Raw genomic sequence first — 19,318 nt, 5'->3', positions numbered from 1 at the left:
CTGCTCTGCCTATATTACTGGCAGGCAGAAGTGCTGGAGAATTAATATCCCTGAGAGAGTCCTTAATACCCCCAACTGCAGCCCTCAGAAGCTGGAAGGGGTAGCTTCCCTACCCCATGGGGAGAATGACTCTGAGGCATGTGTTGGATACCATTTCCCAATGTCTCCTCATAGGATTAACCTGGAATCATTCATTGTGATATTTGATATTTGTCTAATAATGTTTTCTTTTATTTATTTATTTATTTTTTGACTGGGGATTGAACTCTGGGGTATTTAACCACTGAGTCACATCCCCAGCCCTATTTTGTGTTTTATTTAGAGACAGGGTCTCACTGAGTTGCTTAGCGCCTTGCTTTTGCTGAGGCTGGCTTTGAACTCACGGTTCTCCTATCTCGGGCCTCCGGAGCTGCTGGGATTACAGGCATGAGCTACTGCACCTGGCTTAATAATGCTTTCTTTATTGGCTGTTTTCCATTCCCTGCCTTGTTTTCCTTCTCTTTTTAAACCTTCTCTTCAAAACACATAGACTCAAATTCTTTTCTCAGGGTCCATTTCAGAGGCAAGTCAAAACTCAAACACCTTCCCAATTCCATCTTAGTATGTATGAATATGCAGAGTCTTTTGTGGTGTGTTTTCTTTCCTCGATTGGCCTATAAGCTCCTGGGGAGTCAAGATCCACTATGTCTGATATTCTCTTTTGATGCCTCTCAACACATACCAGTAGACAGATAAACACAAAGCACTCAACAATAAATTGCTCTGTTTCTAATTCAAGCCCTTTTACACTTATTACTGATGATAAAATATTCAGTTTGGTTGCACATCAGTCAGCTTTTTGTCTCTGGGACCAAAATATCTGACAAGAACAACCAAGAGGAGAAAAAGTTTATCTTGATTCATGGTTTTGAAGGTTCAGTCCATGGTTGGCTGACCCCATTGCTCTGGGTCCAAATGAACAGAACATCATGGCAGAAGAAAGCTGCTCAGTCCAAGGCAGCCAGGAAGCAAACAAAGGGAGAAAGGAAAGGGGCCACAGGAAAGATGGACCCTTCCAGGTTAAGCCCCCAGTGATCCACCTTCTTCAGCCATGCCCAACGTGCCTACAATTACCACCCACTCAGGCCATTCAAACTAGGATGGACCGATTAGGTTACAGTTCTCATAATCTAATCATTTTATCTCTGAATATTCCTGCATTAACACAGGCTCTTTAGGGGGGGATACCTCCTATCCAAACCATAATAGATGCATTCTAAAATTCTGTAGAGAGCTGAAATGAGAATCTCACTGTTACTGAGAGTCGATCTGTCAAGAAGTCTCAATTACAGCTGTTTATTGCTTAAGATGACTTTTGGCTCAAGGGTTGATCCAGTATGTATATGCAGCAGTAGTTTGGGAAGATAAGATATGGCCCATTTAAATAGAGCATGGTATTATTCCAGAGCACAACACTGCTGGTCTTCCATTCAATTATTTAAGAAACATTGCCAACCCATGAGCACAGACTGTGGTCAAAACTGAAATATAAGGGTGCTACCACTTCCACACATTGGCACCAGGAGGGATGGGAGACAGGGCTTTGAGTTAGGTATAAGAGTCTTGCTCTGGTTTGAGTTTTGCCATACCAGTGCACACTGGGAAAATGGCAACCTCACTGGGTTCTGTCTTCTCACACATAAAATTGGGATGGTAATACCTTCCATGCCTGCTTCTTTTTGTTGTAAAAAAACTGTCTTCAAAAATATGTTTATTTATTTTAATACAGTTTATATTTTTAGAGAAGCTTTAGATTCATAGCAAAATTGAGCAGAAGGAACCCTCCCCGCCACGCACAACCTCCCTCATGATCAAATATCACCCAGCAGAGGGGTATATTTATTATAATTGATGAACCTACATTGATACATCACCATCAGTTTACATTTGGGTTTACTCTTGATGTATACTCTATGAGTTTGGGTAAATGTATAGTGACATATACATTTATAATTAGATAGGGGCTCATTTATAATTAGAAGCCCTAAGTTATTTTTTTCTTCTCAATTTCCTGCTAAAGCTATTTTCTCCATCCCAGCTTCCTACAAGCCATGTCTTGTGATGAGAACAGAGGCTAAAACTGCCCTTCCTCAAAGCCCTGATGTCAGCAAAGTTTGAACTGGAATTGTAACATATCCTTTGGCTGGCACAATATACATATGAATACTTCTGTTCCTATAAATTATGTTCCTATAAGACTGCAAAAGTAGATTTGCTGGCTTTTCAGTTTGGGCACAACTGTGACTATTGTTTTTCCCTTTTTATATTACTTTTCTTATTTCTAATGTAGGTGGGCAATTGAATGCAGCTAGTCAGGACTCCAGCAGCCTCTGCCTTGAGCCCAGGGAACATTCACTATTATATATATCATGCAGAGTGTTTTCATTGCCCTAAACATCCTGTGCTCTGCATATTCATCCCTTCTACCCCTGCTAACAACCGCTGATCTTTTTGCCTTTTCTAGGAAGTCATATAGTTGTAATCATATAGCATGCAGACTTTACAGATTGGCTTCTTTCACTAAGTAACATACATTTAAGTTTCCCCATCACATCTTTTCATGGCTTAACAGTTCATCTATTTTTGATAATGAATAACAGTCTATTATGTGAATGCACCACAGTTTATTTATTCAATATTCATCTGCTGAAGGACATCTTGGTTGATTCCAAGTTTTGGCAATTATGAATAAAGCCATTATAAACATCCACTTGCGGGTTTTTTATGTGGGCATAACTTTTCAACTCCTGTGGGAAAATACCAAGAGGTTTGGACTGCTGGATCATTTGGTAAGAATATGTTTAGTTTTGTAAGAAATCATCAAAATGTCTTCCAAAGTGGTGGCACCAGCGACAAATGAGGATTACTGTTCCTCCAATCCCTACCAGCATTTGGTGTTGTCAATGCTTTGGATTTGGCCAATATGTTTAAGGTATAAAACATGATGTTTTGATATTCATTATGAAATGATAATTATAGTCAGGCTAATTAAAATATCATCACCTCACAAAGTTACCATTATTTTTTGTGCATGGTGAGAAGACTTAAGATCTACTATCTGGGCAAACTGTGAGTATAAAATACAGTATCATTAACTATAGTTGCCATGCTGTCCTGAGATCTCTAGAATTTATTCATCCTACATAACTGAAACTCTGCATCCTTTGACCAACATTTCCCCATTTCCTCTCCCCCAGAGACCCTGGGAACCACCATTCTACTTTCTGCTTTTGTGAATTTGTTTTTAATTATTCCAGAGATAAGTGAGATCATGTAGTATTTTTTTTCCTGTGGCTGGCTTATTTTACTTAGCAAAATGTCACTAGGTTCATCCATGTGGCTGAAAATGGCAGGATTTCCTCCTCCCCCTCCTTCTTTTATTTTTTGTACCAGAAATTGAACCCAGGAGTGCTTAACCACTGAGCAACAGTCCCAGCCCTTCTTATGTTTTATTTAGACAGGATCTCACTAAATTGCTTAGGGCTCACTAAGTTGCTGAGGCTGGCTTTCAACTTGTGATCCTCCTGCTTCAGCCTCCTGAACCACTGGGATTACAGGTGCCCGCGATTTCCTTCATTTTAAAAGTTGAATAATACTCTATGATAATAGTTTTATAGTGTTATCTTGTTTTTATTTGCATTTCCCTGATGACAGATAATGTGGTGCATCTTTTCATATGTATATTTGCTATCTGTATATCTTTTTTTTTGTTGCTGTGGGGGGTGGGGTTGAACTCAGGGGCCCTCAGCCACTGAGCCACATCCCCAGCCCTATTTTATATTTTATCTAGAGAAGGGTCTCACTGAGTTGCTTAGCACCTCACTTTGGTGAGGCTGGCTTTGAACTCGTGATCCTCCTGTCTCAGCCTCCCTGTCACTGGTATTACAGGCATGTGCCACTGGGCCCAGCTTCTGTATATCTTTTCTGATTAGGTGTCTGTTAAGGTCTTTGGACCATTTTAAAATCAGTTTGGTTATTTTTTTTAATGTTGAACTTTAAGAGTTCTGTGGGGTGTTGTTTGTTTGTTTTTGATGGTACTGGGTATTTAACCCAAGGCCTTGCACAGGCTAGGCAAGCACTCTGTCACTGAGTTACATCCTTAGCCTTAAGAGTTCTTTGTATATTTTGGATAATAGTCCTTTATTAGAAATGCCTTTTGTAAGTACTTTCTTCCAGTATGTGGAAGTATCTCTCTCTCTCTCTCTCTCTCTCTCTCTCTCTCTCTCTCTCTCTCTCTCTCTCTTTCAGTATATTTTCCCCCCAATTCTTTATTTTTTAAACTTTACTTATTTATGTTTTATGTGGTGCTGAGGTTTGAACCCAGTGCCTCACACATGCTAGGCAAGTATTCTACCACTGAGTCATAGCCCCAGACCCAAGACTATCTCTTGAAAATGTCTTTTACAAAACAGAAAATTCCAATTTTAATGAAATCTAGCTTATTGATTCTTTCTTTCTTGGATTGTACCTTTGGTGTTATATATATAAAATTATCACCAAACCCACAATCGTCCAGATTTTTTCCTATAACCTTTAGGAGCTGTATAGTTTTACATTTACCATTTAGGTCTGGGATCTATTTTGAGCTAAATTTTGTGAAAGGTGTAAAGTCTGTGTGCAGTCTTTTTTAATTTTATTTTTGGACATGGATGTTCAATTATTCTAGCACCAATTGTTAAAAAGAATTATTATTGTCCCAATATATTCTCTTTTTTTTTTGGTACTGGGGATTGAACCTGGGGCATTCAACCACTGAGCCACATCCTCAGACCTTTTTATTTTTATTTTGAAACAAGGTCTCGTTAAGTTGCTTAGGGCCTTGAACTCGTGACCCTCCTGCCTCAGCCTCCCGAGCTGCTAAGATTAGACAGGCATGTGCCAGTGCGCTTAGCTACCTTTGGTTCTTTGTCTAATATCAAATATAGTTGAATATATTTAAGTGGGTCTATTTGTGGGCTCTCACTTCTGTCCCACTGATCTATTTATCTATTCTTTTGCCAGTATTATACTGTCTTGACTACTGTAGCTTTATCTTTACCCATGCTTGCTTCTTAAAATGCAATTCCATGTAATTCTATCTTTGTAACAAACCTGACTCTACGTAAATGTATAAAATACACAAGAATAAAGAGGTTTTTCCTCATTGAAATTCTGAATCAATGGGAAAACATGCATCTTTGATGGACATAAAAACTCTGAAAGTTGGTATTTATTAGCCTGGGCGAAGCACAAGTTTACTGAAAGCATCAATTTTTTATGGTCTTTTGGCATTGACTTAAATTATGAATATGGCTCACTGGAAATACTGGCATAAACTAATTAAATTTAAAAGATGGAAACATCATAGCACAGTGTACTGGGAAGAAACTGGACTGAGTTTATTCTTTCTGAAAGGCTAATGCAGCAGAGCATCATAAAGTAGAACATTAATGATACACTTTTACATGTGTGGGTACAAATTTCCATACCCTAAGAAGCCAGTATTGAATCCTTATGTTTTCTCCACTATATGGAAAATAACCCCAAATATTTATTGCTTTTAACAACACAATAACGCAAATAAATTTTTTCAGCATCTATCCATTTTTCTGTTGTAAAGTCAATAATTTCTAAATTGTGTCTTTTGTATCTATGAAGAGAATTATTCAGTTGGTGCTTGGTAGTAATCAGCTGCAGAATTTTGAGAACATAACAAAATCATCCCAAAGTCACTGACTTCAATTGTATCACATGAACCTTTGGGTACTTGCTGTAAAATGTCAGATAGAAATGTGGCCAAAAAGGAGGATACACTTGGGAGACAAAAAGCTTGTACAAAATACTTGGAATACACATTTCTACCTCGAGAATTGAGCTGCTATGTAATGAAGAACTTGAATGAAGCTCATGCAAATGCTTATTCAGACTTAAATGGAGAAAAGTTCCCTGGCATCATTTCCCAGACTTTTCTTTCCACAGTCAACACAAAGGGGATCAGCTGGTAGTCCTGCTTATTTAAGCAGTACATTATAGAAGTCAAACATCAAATAATCCTATTCTCATTTCCCTGGTGTGTTTGTATCATAGGGCATTTTGTTGTTTTCATCTTTTATCATAAGGTAAGTCATCAATTTAGGGAAAGCTGAAGAGGAAGTCGTTAGCAATATTCCAAACCCTTGCCACACTCCTAAAGCATCTTCCTACCCAGGAGTTCCAGCCTAATGAACCTTCTGAATAAACTCTCTTCATATTTCACAGAGGAATTTTCACTAGGCATGGATTTGCTCATTTCCTGACTTGACAGCAAAAACTTAATGTCTGTGTAAAGCAATGAAGAACATTATTCCCCCTAGAATTCCATTTAGGATGGGAATTCTATTTGTAGCTCAAGAGGAACAGTTTCTCTGTTCCTTTTGAGAGATAACAGAGGCTGCCTGTGAGATGGAGGATGGTAGATGATTGTTCTCTGTAATGTCATTACTCTCCACAGACACTGAATCTTCATTAAAATCACTGAACCCACAAAATGCTTGGGAATGAACTTTTCAAAAACCTTAGTCAATGACTAAAGGGGGGAAGTGAGACAGGCTGAAAGGATATGGAATGTAGTGGCAAAAGGAAACTGGAGGAAGAAGCTTCTAGAAATTGGAATTTCAACTAGACTTCTGAGAGACAGTGATTTTTACCATTTCTACAGACACAGTGACTTTCTTACCCATCTGGGGCCAGGTTCATCACCTGAACCACTCTCCATCACTTGCCTACTTCTTGAAAACTACTCCATCAAGTATCATCTTTGTCTTCCAAATTTTCATTTGCTTCCTCAATCCTGGCTCTTTGCCCTGAGTGTCTGAATCTGCCTAAGTCAGCTGCATCTAGAAAACATCCTTGACTGGCAAAAATGTACATAATTTAATATTGGAAATTTTCTACAATGACAAGGAAGAAAATAAGGGAGAGAGGAAGAGGAAAAAGAAAGAAAGAGGAGGAGAGGGGAAGAGGGAGAAAGAGGAGGAGGCAGAGAAGACAGACCCCTCCCTTTAACCTGCACTTCCTCTGTCTACTACTACTCTCTGACACATCTTAGCTAATCCTCTTGAATTGTCTCTAGTCAAATCACTCACTTCCTAATCCTCTACTCCTTGCAGTATGAATAAAAGTCTTCCTTTTCCTTCATCTCTATAACACTGGATGTTGTCCATTACCACCTTCTTGAAATTGCCTGTATTAGTGCCCATATCATTTTCTCCTAATTATCTTCTCCCTTTCCTGACAGCTCTTACTCAGGGCGTTCATAGGCACATCTTTCTCTTCCCACTCAGGAACCATGGTTTTATTTTCTTTCTATCCAAAGGCCTATCAGATTTCTCTTTCTAGATATTCCATGGGTATTTCAAAAACAAAACAGACAAATCCCCTTTAAAAAAAAGGGGGGGGGCTAGATGTGGTGCAGCTCAGAAGGCTGAGGCAGGAAGATTGTGAGTTCAAAGCCAGCCTCAGCAACTTATCGAGACCCTGTCTAATAAAATTCAGAAAAGGACTGGGGGTGTGGCTCAGAGGTTAAAGCCCCTAGGTTCAATCCCTGGTACCACAAAAAACAAACAAACAAACAAAAAAAACAGAATAAAATTTATATTTCCCTGCAAATGTGCTCTTACATTCTCTCTGGCATCCCATGACAACATTACCCCAGATTATCCTATTCAGAAATTTAACTGTTAGCTAGAATTCTTTACCTTCCTCTCTCATCACATCCAAATAGATCGTTAAGCTCTTGCTATTCGGTATAGTTCACAGGCCAATAGCTTTAGCACTGATGCTTGTTTGGGGTGCCCCACCCCATGCCACTGAAAAAATTTTCACAATCCAAATCCATATTTCACAAGATTTTCCACGTGATTGATATGCACTTAAAGCAGTTATCTCCTCTTTCCGTTTCTGGAGCAATCATGTGTTAACCATCATATGGTTCTTGCCATGTGGTTCGATCTCATTAGTTTCTATACCACCAGCCTTCTTTCTCCTCTTTGTCTGCCTAGATAAACCCTACTTATTCTTCAAAGTTCAGCGAAAAGTATCACCTCATCAGTGATGCTTCTCATCACTCATCATGCCATCATCTCATCAGTGATGCTTGCCTCAACCTTTGTTCAGCTACATTCATTCAACTGTGCTAAATGCTTCCAAGACTCTCTGAAGCTCAGTTAACTGTCACTGTATTGGGATTTCACAGCCACCTTTTTATCTCATTACTTGATATCTTTGGGCTATCTCTCTTACCATTAGAATGCAATCTCCTCAAGGTAACTACTGTTTCAGACAGACTTAGCAGCACACCTAGCACAGTGATTGGCACAACAAAGGTAATCAATAATGAATAAATGAATGGAAAAATGCACACGCTACGAACTGCCTTTTTTCTATGACTGAATGTGAAACTTAAGCTCCGATTCTCCATAGACATAACTGGAGCAAACAGCGAGAGAACTGTCAAAGCCCCTCACAATGGGCTGACTTATGGGGTTACAGGCTTCCTCTGCAAATCTTTCTGCCTGCATGTACATTTTCTCAATCGAGAAAGGTACCCTAGGAGTGGCAGAGCCGCCCCACGCACCTGCAAGGTAGGCGGACCTGCGACCCACCGGCAGGTCAGGCCCAGCAACCTGCGGAGTGGCAGAGCCGTCGCACGTGCCTGCAAGGTAGGCAAACCTGCAACCCACCAGCAAAACAGGCCCAGCGGCCTCCTGAGGGGCAGAGCTGCCCCCTCCCCCCGCACCAGCAAGGTAGGCAGAACTGTGACCACCAACAGAACAGGCTCAGTGGCCTGCGGAGGGGCAGAGCTGCCAACCACACCTGCAAAGTAGGCGGACCTGCGGCCCACCAGCAGAGTAGGCCCAGCAACCCGCGGAGGAGCAGAGCCGCCCCACGCGCCTGCAAGGTAGGCGGACCTGTGACCCACCGGCAGATCAGGCCCAGCGGCCTGCTGAGGGGCAGAGCCGCACCCTCCCCCCGCGCCTGCAAGGTAGGCGGACCTGCGACCCACCAGCAGGTCAGGCCCAGCAACCTGGGAGTGGCAGAGCCGCCCCACGCGCCTGCAAGGTAGGCAGACCTGCGACCCACCAGCAGAACAGGCCCAGTGGCCTGCTGAGGGGCAGAGCTGCCCCCTCCCCCAGCGCCAGCAAGGTAGGCGGAACTGTGACCATCAACAGAACAGGCCCAGTGGCCCACGGAGGGGCAGAGCTGCCAACCATGCCTGCAAGTTAGGCGGACCTGCGACCCACCTGCAGAATAGGCCCAGCGGCCTGCTGAGGGGCAGAGCCACCCCCTCCCCCTGCGCCTGCAAGGTAGGCGGACCTGTGACCCACCAACAGAACAGTCCCAGTGGCCTGCAGAAGGGCAGAGCCGCCTCCCGCGCCTGCAAGGTAGGCGGACCTGTGACCCACCGGCAGAACAGGCCTAGCGGCCTGCAGAGGGTCAGAGCTGCCGCCCACGCCTACAAGGTAGGCGCACCTGCTACCAACTGGCAGAACAGGCCCAGCGGCCTGCCGGTGTGGTAGGCACATTGCCCCAATTGGAGGAGGAGCAGAGCCCCTGCCCGTGCCTGCATGGGAGACTTTGCAACTATACAAGAGTAATACAAATATATAGGGGGAAAATTCAATAACACAACAGTTTCAGCAAGCAGAAAGAAATGCGAACAGTATGAAGAGACAAGGAAAGAAAGGACCACAAGCAATGCAGGTCAACTCAACGTTAGAAGAGGTAAAATCTGCAGCAGATGGAATGTCAGATAAACAATTCAGGATATACATGCTTCAGATGATCTGGAGTCTCAAGGAAGACATTAGACAGCAAAATCAGACAACGAAAGATCACTTCAACAATGAATTACATAAACAAATCCAGGAAGCAAAAGATCAACTATACAGGGAGATAGAGGTTATAAAAAACAAACAAACAGAAATCCTAGAAATGCAGGAAGCAATAAACCAACTTAAAAACTCAATTGAGAATACTACCAGCAGAGTAGAACACTTAGAAGACAGAACATCAGACAATGAAGACAAAGTATTTCAACTTGAAAAGAACATAGACAGCTCAACAAAACTGTTAAGAAACCATGAGCAGAACATCCAAGAGATATGGGATAACATAAAGAGACCAAACTTAAGAGTCATTGAGATACAGGAAGGTATAGAGGTCCAAACCAAAGGAATGAGCATTCTATTCAATGAAATAATTCGAGAAAACTTCCCAGACTTGAAGAACGAGACAAAATCCCAAATCCTAGAAGCCTACAGGAGGCCGAATGTGCAAAATCATAAGAGATCCACATCTAGACACATTATAATGAAGATGCCCAACATACAGGATAAGGAGAGAATTTTAAAAGCTACAAGAGAAAGGAAGCAGATTACATTTAGGGGTAAACCAATCAGGATAACAGCTGATCTCTCAACACAGACTTTGAAAGCTAGAAGATCCTGGAATAACATATTTCAAACACTGAAAGAAAATGGGTTCCAACCAAGAATTGTGTATCCAGCAAAATTAAGCTTCAGGATGGAAGATGAAATAAAACCTTCCACGATAAACAAAAGTTAAAAGAATTTGCAGCTAGAAAACCATCTCTCCAAAAAATTCTCAGCAAAACATTACAGGAAGAGGAAATGGAAAATAACAATGAAAACCAACAGTGGGAGGTAGGACAGTAAAGGGGGGAAAAATCAAAGAGGAAAACAAACCATGTTCAGTAACATAAACAAACAAATATGGCTGGAAGAACAACCCATATCTCAATAATAACCCTAAATGTTAATGGCTTAAACTCACCAATTAAGAGACACAGGCTAGTAGAATGGATCACAAAACAAGACCCAACAATATGCTGCCTACAGGAGACGCATTTGATAGGAAAAGACATACATAGACTGAAGGTGAAAGGTTGGGAAAAATCATATCACTCATATGGACTGCGGAAACAAGCAGGAGTGTCCATACTCATATCAAATAAAATAGATTTCAAGCCAAAGTCAATCAAAAGGGATAAAGAGGGACACTACATACTGCTCAAGGGAACCATACACCAACAAGACATAACAATCATAAATATATATGCCCCAAATAATGGTGAGGCTATGTTCATCAAACAAACTCTTCTCAAGTTCAAGAGTCTAATAGACCACCATACAATAATCATGGGAGACTTCAACAAACCTCTCTCACCACTGGACAGATCTTCCAAACAAAAGTTGAATAAGGAAACTATAGAACTCAATAACACAATTAATAACCTAGACTTAATTGACATATATAGAATATACCAACCAACATCAAGCAGTTATACTTTTTTCTCAGCAGCACATGGATCCTTCTCAAAAATAGATCATATATTACGTCACAGGGCAACCCTTAGACAATATAAAGGAGTAGAGATAATACCATGCATCTTATCTGATCATAATGGAATGAAACTGAAAATCAACGATAGAAGAAGGAAGGAAAAATCATGTATCACTTGGAGAATGAACAATAGGTTACTGAATGATCAATGGGTTATAGAAGGCATCAAGGAGGAAATTAAAAAATTCTTAGAGATAAATGAAAACACAGACACAACATATTGGAATCTATGGGACACATTGAAAGCAGTTCTAAGAGGAAAATTCATTGCTTGGAGTTCAGTCCTTAAAAAAAGAAAAAAACCAACAAATAAATATCTCATACTTCATCTCAAAATCCTAGAAAAAGAAGAGCAAAACAACAGCAAAAGAAGTAGAAGGCAAGAAATAATTAAAATCAGAGCTGAAATTAATGAAATCAAAACAAAAGAAACAATTGAAAAAATTGATAAAACTAAAAGTTGGTTCTTTGAAAAAATAAATAAAATAGACAAACCCTTAGCCATGCTAACGAAGAGAAGAAGAGAGAGAACTCAAATTACTAGCATACAGGATGAAAAAGGCAATATCACAACAGACACTTCAGAAATACAGAAGATAATCAGAAATTATTTTGAATCCTTATACTCCAATAAAATAGAAGATAGTGAAGGCATCGATAAATTTCTTAAGTCATATGATCTGCCCAGATTGAGTCAGGAGGATATAGACAACCTAAACAGACCAATAACAATTGAGGAAATAGAAGAAACCATCAAAAGACTACCAACTAAGAAAAGCCCAGGACCGGATGGGTATACAGCAGAGTTTTACAAAACCTTTAAAGAGGAACTAACACCAATACTTTTCAAGCTATTTCAGGCAATAGAAAAAGAGGGAGAACTTCCAAATTCATTCTACGAGGCCAACATCACCCTGATTCCTAAACCAGACAAAGACACTTCAAAGAAAGAAAACTACAGACCTATATCTCTAATGAACCTAGATGCAAAAATCCTCAATAAAATTCTGGCGAATCGGATACAAAAACATATCAAAAAAATTGTGCACCATGATCAAGTAGGATTCATCCCTGGGATGCAAGGCTGGTTCAATATACGGAAATCAATAAATGTTATTCACCACATCAATAGACTTAAAAATAAGAACCATATGATCATCTCGATAGATGCGGAAAAAGCATTCGACAAAGTACAGCATCCCTTTATGTTCAAAACTCTAGAAAAGCTAGGGATAACAGGAACATACCTCAACATTGTAAAAGCAATCTATGCTAAGCCTCAGGCTAGCATCATTCTGAATGGAGAAAAATTGAAGGCATTCCCTCTAAAATCTGGTACAAGACAGGGATGCCCTCTCTCACCACTTCTGTTCAACATAGTTCTTGAAACACTGGCCAGAGCAATTAGACAGACGAAAAAAATTAAAGGCATAAAAATAGGAAAAGAAGAACTTAAATTATCACTATTTGCAGATGACATGATTCTATACCTAGCAGATCCAAAAGGGTCTACAAAGAAACTATTAGAGCTAATAAATGAATTCAGCAAAGTGGCAGGATATAAAATCAACACGCATAAATTAAAGGCATTCCTGTATATCAGCGACAAATCCTCTGAAATGGAAATGAGGTCAACCACTCCATTCACAATATCCTCAAAAAAAAAAATACTTGGGAATCAACCTAACAAAAGAGGTGAAAGATTTATACAATGAAAACTACAGAACCCTAAAGAGAGAAATTAAAGAAGATCTTAGAAGATGGAAAAATATACCCTGTTCATGGATAGGCAAAACTAACATCATCAAAATGGCGATATTACCAAAAGTTCTCTATAGGTTTAATGCAATGCCAATCACAATCCCAACGGCATTTCTTGTAGAAATAGATAAAGCAATCATGAAATTCATATGTAAAAATAAAAGACCCAGAATAGCAAAAACAATGCTAAGCAGGAAGTGTGAATCAGGTGGTATAGCGATACCAGACTTCAAACTATACTACAGAGCAATAGTAACAAAAACAGCATGGTACTGGTACCAAAACAGGCGGGTGGACCAATGGTACAGAATAGAGGACACAGAAACCAACCCACAAAACTACAACTTTCTTATATTTGATAAAGGGGCTAAAAGCATGCAATGGAGGAAGGATAGCATCTTCAACAAATGGTGCTGGGAAAACTGGAAATCCATATGCAACAAAATGAAACTGAATCCCTTTCTCTCGCCATGCACAAAAGTTAACTCAAAATGGATCAAGGAGCTTGATATCAAATCAGAGACACGGCATCTGATAGAAGAAAAAGTTGGCTCCGATCTACAGATTGTGGGGTCGGGCTCCAAATTCCTCAATAGGACACCCATAGCACAAGAGTTAATATCTAGAATCAACAAATGTGACTTACTCAAACTAAAACGTTTTTTCTCAGCAAAAGAAACAATAAGAGAGGTAAATAGGGAGCCTACATCCTGGGAACAAATCTTTACTCCTCACACTTCAGATAGAGCCCTAATATCCAGAGTATATAAAGAACTCAAAAAATTAGAGAATAAGAAAACAAATAACCCAATCAACAAATGGGCCAAAGACCTGAACAGACACTTCTCAGAGGAGGACATACAATCAATCAATAAGTACATGAAAAAATGCTCACCATCTCTAGCAGTCAGAGAAATGCAAATCAAAACCACCCTAAGATACCATCTCACTCCAGTAAGATTGGCAGCCATTATGAAGTCAAACAACAACAAGTGCTGGTGAGGTTGTGGGGGAAAAGGGTACACTTGTACATTGTTGGTGGGACTGCAAATTGGCGCGGCCAATTTGGAAAGCAGTATGGAGATTTCTTGGATAGCTGGGAATGGAACCACCATTTGACCCAGCTATTCCCCTTCTCGGTCTATTCCCTAAAGACCTAAAAAGAGCATGCTACAGGGACACTGCTACATCGATGTTCATAGCAGCACAATTCACAATAGCAAGACTGTGGAAGCAACCTAGATGCCCTTCAATAGACAAATGGATAAAACAAATGTGGCATTTATACACAATGGAGTATTACTCTGCATTAAAAAAATGACAAAATCATAGAATTTGGAGGGAAATGGATGGCATTAGAGCAGATTATGCTAAGTGAAGCTAGCCAATCCCTAAAAAACAAATGCCAACTGTCTTCTTTGATATAAGGAGAGTAACTAAGAACAGAGTAGGGAAGAAGAGCATGAGAAGAAGACTAACAATAAACAGGGATGAGAGGTGGGAGGGAAAGGGAGAGAGAAGGGAAATTGCATGGAAATGGAAGGAGACCCTCAGGGTTATACAAAATTACATATAAGAGGATGTGAGTGGAAAGGGAAAAATAATACAAGGGGGAGAAATGAATTACAGTAGAGGGGGTAGAGAGAGAAGAGGGGAGGGGAGGGGAGGGGAGGGGGGATAGTAGAGGATAGGAAAGGCAGCAGAATACAACAGATATGAGTATGTCAATATGTAAATCAATGGAAGTGTAACTGATGTGATTCTGCAATCTGTATACGGGGTAAAAATGGGAGTTCATAACCCACTTGAATCAAAGTGTGAAATATGATATATCAAGAACTATGTAATGTTTTGAACAACCAATAAAAAAAAGGAAAAAAAAGAGAAAAGTACCCTATATACTTTTGCTATTACCTCTTCAACCATGTACCAATCCTCTCCCAGCCCTAAGCAACAACTAATATATTTTCTGTCTCTATGGATTTCCCTAATCTGGACTTCCATATGAATGAAATAATGTGATATATGGCATTTTATAAATGGTTTCTTTCAGTTTGCTTATTTTCAAGGTCCATCAATGTTATAGCATATATTAGCTCTTCATTTCTTGCTAGGAGCCACAAGCATATATACGATGTATGGCACCTTTGGTTGTAAAGTGACGCCAGCTAGCCACTGAGATGATTATGTTAAAATTTACATTCATATGCAAACTGGACTCCCGCTGTTCACCTTGGCCTGCTACCGGACTCAAGTTACGGGACTTTACGGGACTGCTGGAGAGTTCCCATTGGTTGGGGAAGGATAGTAGGAGGGAATTCCGGAGGAGGTGGGAGGAGACGGGGGGGGTTCCGGTCGGCGCGGGTTCCGGTCGGACACCCTCGTGGGAGGACCGGTTTTTGACTTGCTGGCGCTGAGAGTGTTAGCGGCTTTTTCAAAATAAAGTTTTGTTCCTGCTTGATTGGCTCGTGATTCTGTGCCCAGCCAAGACTGCGGCATTTGGCGGCCCGTGCGGGGAACGCCTGAAGCTTAGAGGTGAGTAAATTGCTCGCCCCTGAGGGAAGGCGACAGGATGGATGACCTTCTCAGAAAACAATGTGTTCTTGTTTTGATTTATTTTGTTTTCATTTCGAGCTCCCTAGCCCTAGAATTTTCTCAGGCGAACTGGAAAAAATGGTTGGCTCAAGGTTTGAAGTTATTCAGCCCTGAGAAAGAGAAAATTGATACAACCATTGTCTGCTCCGTCTTTGTTTCATTCTGCTTCGGCTTTGTTTTATCCTACCTTATTGGGTTAGGTTATAGTAGATTAGAATCCAATAAAAAACAAACCGAAAAACTGTTAAGTAAATTGTTAGAGGTCCAGACTATGGTAGAAAAAACGCTAGGTCAAGCAAAAGAGAAGGTCTCTCAAGCTAGTCAGACAGAGGAGAATTTAAAGAAAGCAAGCTTAGAGGACAAGCAGCCATCAGGTGGAGAATTACAACAGGAGGTTGCTACCAACTCCGTTCTATCACCAGAGGGCGTAACTCAGCCAACAGCTCCATCTACCGCTGAGCGGCCCTCAACTACCGTAGTTGATGGACGGAATTCTGAGGCAGGACCCCAAAGATTAGCATGCCCTGTACTTGAGCAGGCAGGAGGGCAACGAATTCACCGTGCTTTAGATTTCAAAACAATAAAGCAATTAAAGGAGGCTGTAACGACCTATGGGCCGCAAGCTCCCTTCACAATAAGCATGGTTGAATCTGTTACCAACTTGGACATGACACCAGCAGATTGGGCTAACATGTGTCGATCTGTGCTAAACGGAGGACAATATTTGTTATGGAAGGTTGCCAATGAGGAATTTTGCATGGAGACAGCTAGGCGAAATGCAGAAGCTGGGTACCCTCAAAGAAATATGGACATGCTTTTGGGGAAGGGACCTTATGAGGGTCAAAGACAACAAATTGAATATGACCCTGGTGTGTACGCACAAATTGCTGTAGATGCAGTTAGGGCATGGAAAACTTTACAGGGGCATGGAGACTTACAAGGTCAATTATCTAAGGTAATACAAGGAACTAATGAACCTTATGCTGAATTTGTAGATAGACTTATTCAGTCAGCCTCTAGGATATTTGGAAATACAGAACAGGTAATGCCATTTATAAAACAACTGGCTTATGACCAAGCAAATCGTTGCTGCAGAGAGGTCATTAGACCATGGAGACATGAGGATTTAAACACATATATTAAATTATGTAGAGACATTAATGAACAGGGGCAAGTCTTAGCAGCAGTACAACAGGCTTTAGATGCCAGGCCAAGAACATGCTATAATTGTAATCAAACAGGACATTTTAAAAGGAGTTGCCCCATAAGAGGAGGGTTTAACAAAGCTGGATATCAAAGGAATAGAATACCAGGTATTTGCCCACGATGCCGTAGAGGGAGACATTGGGCTAATGAATGCCGTTCTCAAACCACCATAGAGGGTATTCCGTTATCAAAAAACGGACAAGGACCAAGTGTTTACCCACGATATCGTGGAGAAAGGTATCAAGCTCCATTGCCAAAAAACGGACTAGAGGGCCCAATGCCCCGGGGCCCCAAACCACAAATATATGGGGCAATGGAGGAACCCAACAGCCCCATCAAGGTAGTGCCCAGGACGCATTATCCATTAAATCCCTCATCAGACAAACTAGAGGGAGCGCAGGGCTGGACATCTGCGCCTCTGCCAGAGCAGTACTAACCCCAGAGATGGGAATTCAAATCATTCCCACAGGAGTAAAAGGACCTCTTCCCCAGGGAACAGTAGGCTTATTATTGGGACGCAGTTCTTCTACACTAAAAGGACTTATGATAAGTCCTGGGGTAATTGATCCCGATTATGAAGGTGAAATAAAAATTATAGCTAGTTCTCCAAGAGGTATATCAGTAATTTCACCAGGAGATAGAATAGCACAGTTATTAATAATACCCAGCCTGCATGATAAATTTTCCAGTTGTAATGTAGAAAGAGGTTCCAAGGGATTAGGCTCCACAGGTGTAGATTGGGCTATGCTGTCTTTAAATTTAGATTCTCGCCCAATGCTAAAATTAAAAATTCAAGGACATGACTTTAATGGGCTGCTGGACACAGGAGCTGACCTCAGCATCATATCTCGTCAAGAATGGCCAAAACATTGGCCATTACAACAAGCCACTCAAACGCTTCGAGGCCTAGGAGTGGCAACAAATCCCCATAGAAGTGCTATGGTATTAGATTGGAGGGATCCTGAAGGATGTGAAGGAACTATACAGCCCTATGTATTGGATCATCTTCCTGTAAATTTATGGGGACGAGATGTCCTAGATCAATTAGGATTGACATTAACAAATAACATCAATCCTAACGCGCCCACTACTAGGGCTAAACAAGGCTTTAGGAAAGAAAAAAGATTAAGAGAACAAGAACAAGGTATGACAGCACCTATTCAAATAGATCAAGAAATAAATAGACATGAATTGGGTTTTCAGAAAGGGCCACTGAGACAATCAAAATTACTTGGAAATCAGAAAGACCAGTGTGGGTTCCTCAGTGGCCCTTGACTAAAGAAAAGATACAAGTAGCCCATGACTTGGTCAGACAACAGTTAGCGGAAGGACATATACAACCTTCCGTATCCCCCTATAATACTCCCATTTTTGTCATTAAAAAGAAATCTGGTAAATGGAGATTATTACAAGATTTAAGAGCCATTAATAATGAGATGGTTATTATGGGACCTGCTCAATCAGGGATTCCTCAATTGTCTGCTTTACCAAAAACCTGGCATGTTTTAGTTATAGATATTAAAGATTGTTTCTTTTCAATTCCAATTCATCCCGAGGATAGTCCACATTTTGCATTTACTATCCCTGCACTGAATCATGAAGGTCCTGATCAGAGATATGAATGGAAAGTACTCCCTCAAGGGATGGCTAACAGCCCAACTATGTGTCAAATTTATGTTAATAAAGCAATCCAGCCACTTAGAAACCAAAATCCTGAACTACAAATATTTCACTATATGGATGATGTGTTACTGGCACATAAAGATAAAAACACATTACTAGAATGTTATGCCACACTTACAAATTTATTGAAAAATTATAATCTAGAGATAGCAATAGATAAAGTACAATTAAATCTTCCAATTAATTATTTAGGAGTTCTATTATCCTCAACCATGGTCCGTCCACCAAAAATTCAAATACGAGTAGATCAACTCAAATCACTTAATGACTTTCAAAAGTTATTGGGAGACATAAATTGGATAAGGCCTTATCTAGGCATACCAACAGGAGAGTTAGGACCTTTATTTGATATTCTAAAAGGTCCATCAGATCCAAATTCACCCCGCATGTTAACGCCTGAAGCAAGAAAAGTATTAAAAATCATTGAAACATATATGGAAAATATGCATTTGGATAGAATTGATATAAGTTTGCCTTTATTATTTATTGTACTACCAACAAAAAATATTCCTACAGGAGTATTTTGGCAAGAAGGTCCATTATTGTGGATACATTTATCTTATTCCCCTAACACTATTCTTACTAGATATCCTGAGGCTGTAGGACAATTAATACTCAAAGGAATAAAAGCAGCTAAGGGAGTGTTTGGGAT

The 19,318-nt window shown here is 40.4% G+C and overlaps 1 protein-coding gene across 2 annotated transcripts in view; it reads right to left on the bottom strand.

Annotated features, from left to right (window-relative positions):
* XK (X-linked Kx blood group antigen, Kell and VPS13A binding protein) overlaps positions 1-19,318 on the bottom strand; it is a 72,202-nt gene that overhangs the window by 5,256 nt on the left and 47,628 nt on the right. The window lies entirely within an intron of this gene.

The sequence above is a fragment of the Spermophilus citellus genome (genome assembly GCF_964194105.1).
Source record: "Spermophilus citellus genome assembly, chromosome: X".
Taxonomy (NCBI): domain Eukaryota; kingdom Metazoa; phylum Chordata; class Mammalia; order Rodentia; family Sciuridae; genus Spermophilus; species Spermophilus citellus.
Note: the sequence above shows the minus strand (reverse complement) of the source record. Positions and strands in the feature narration are given on the sequence as shown.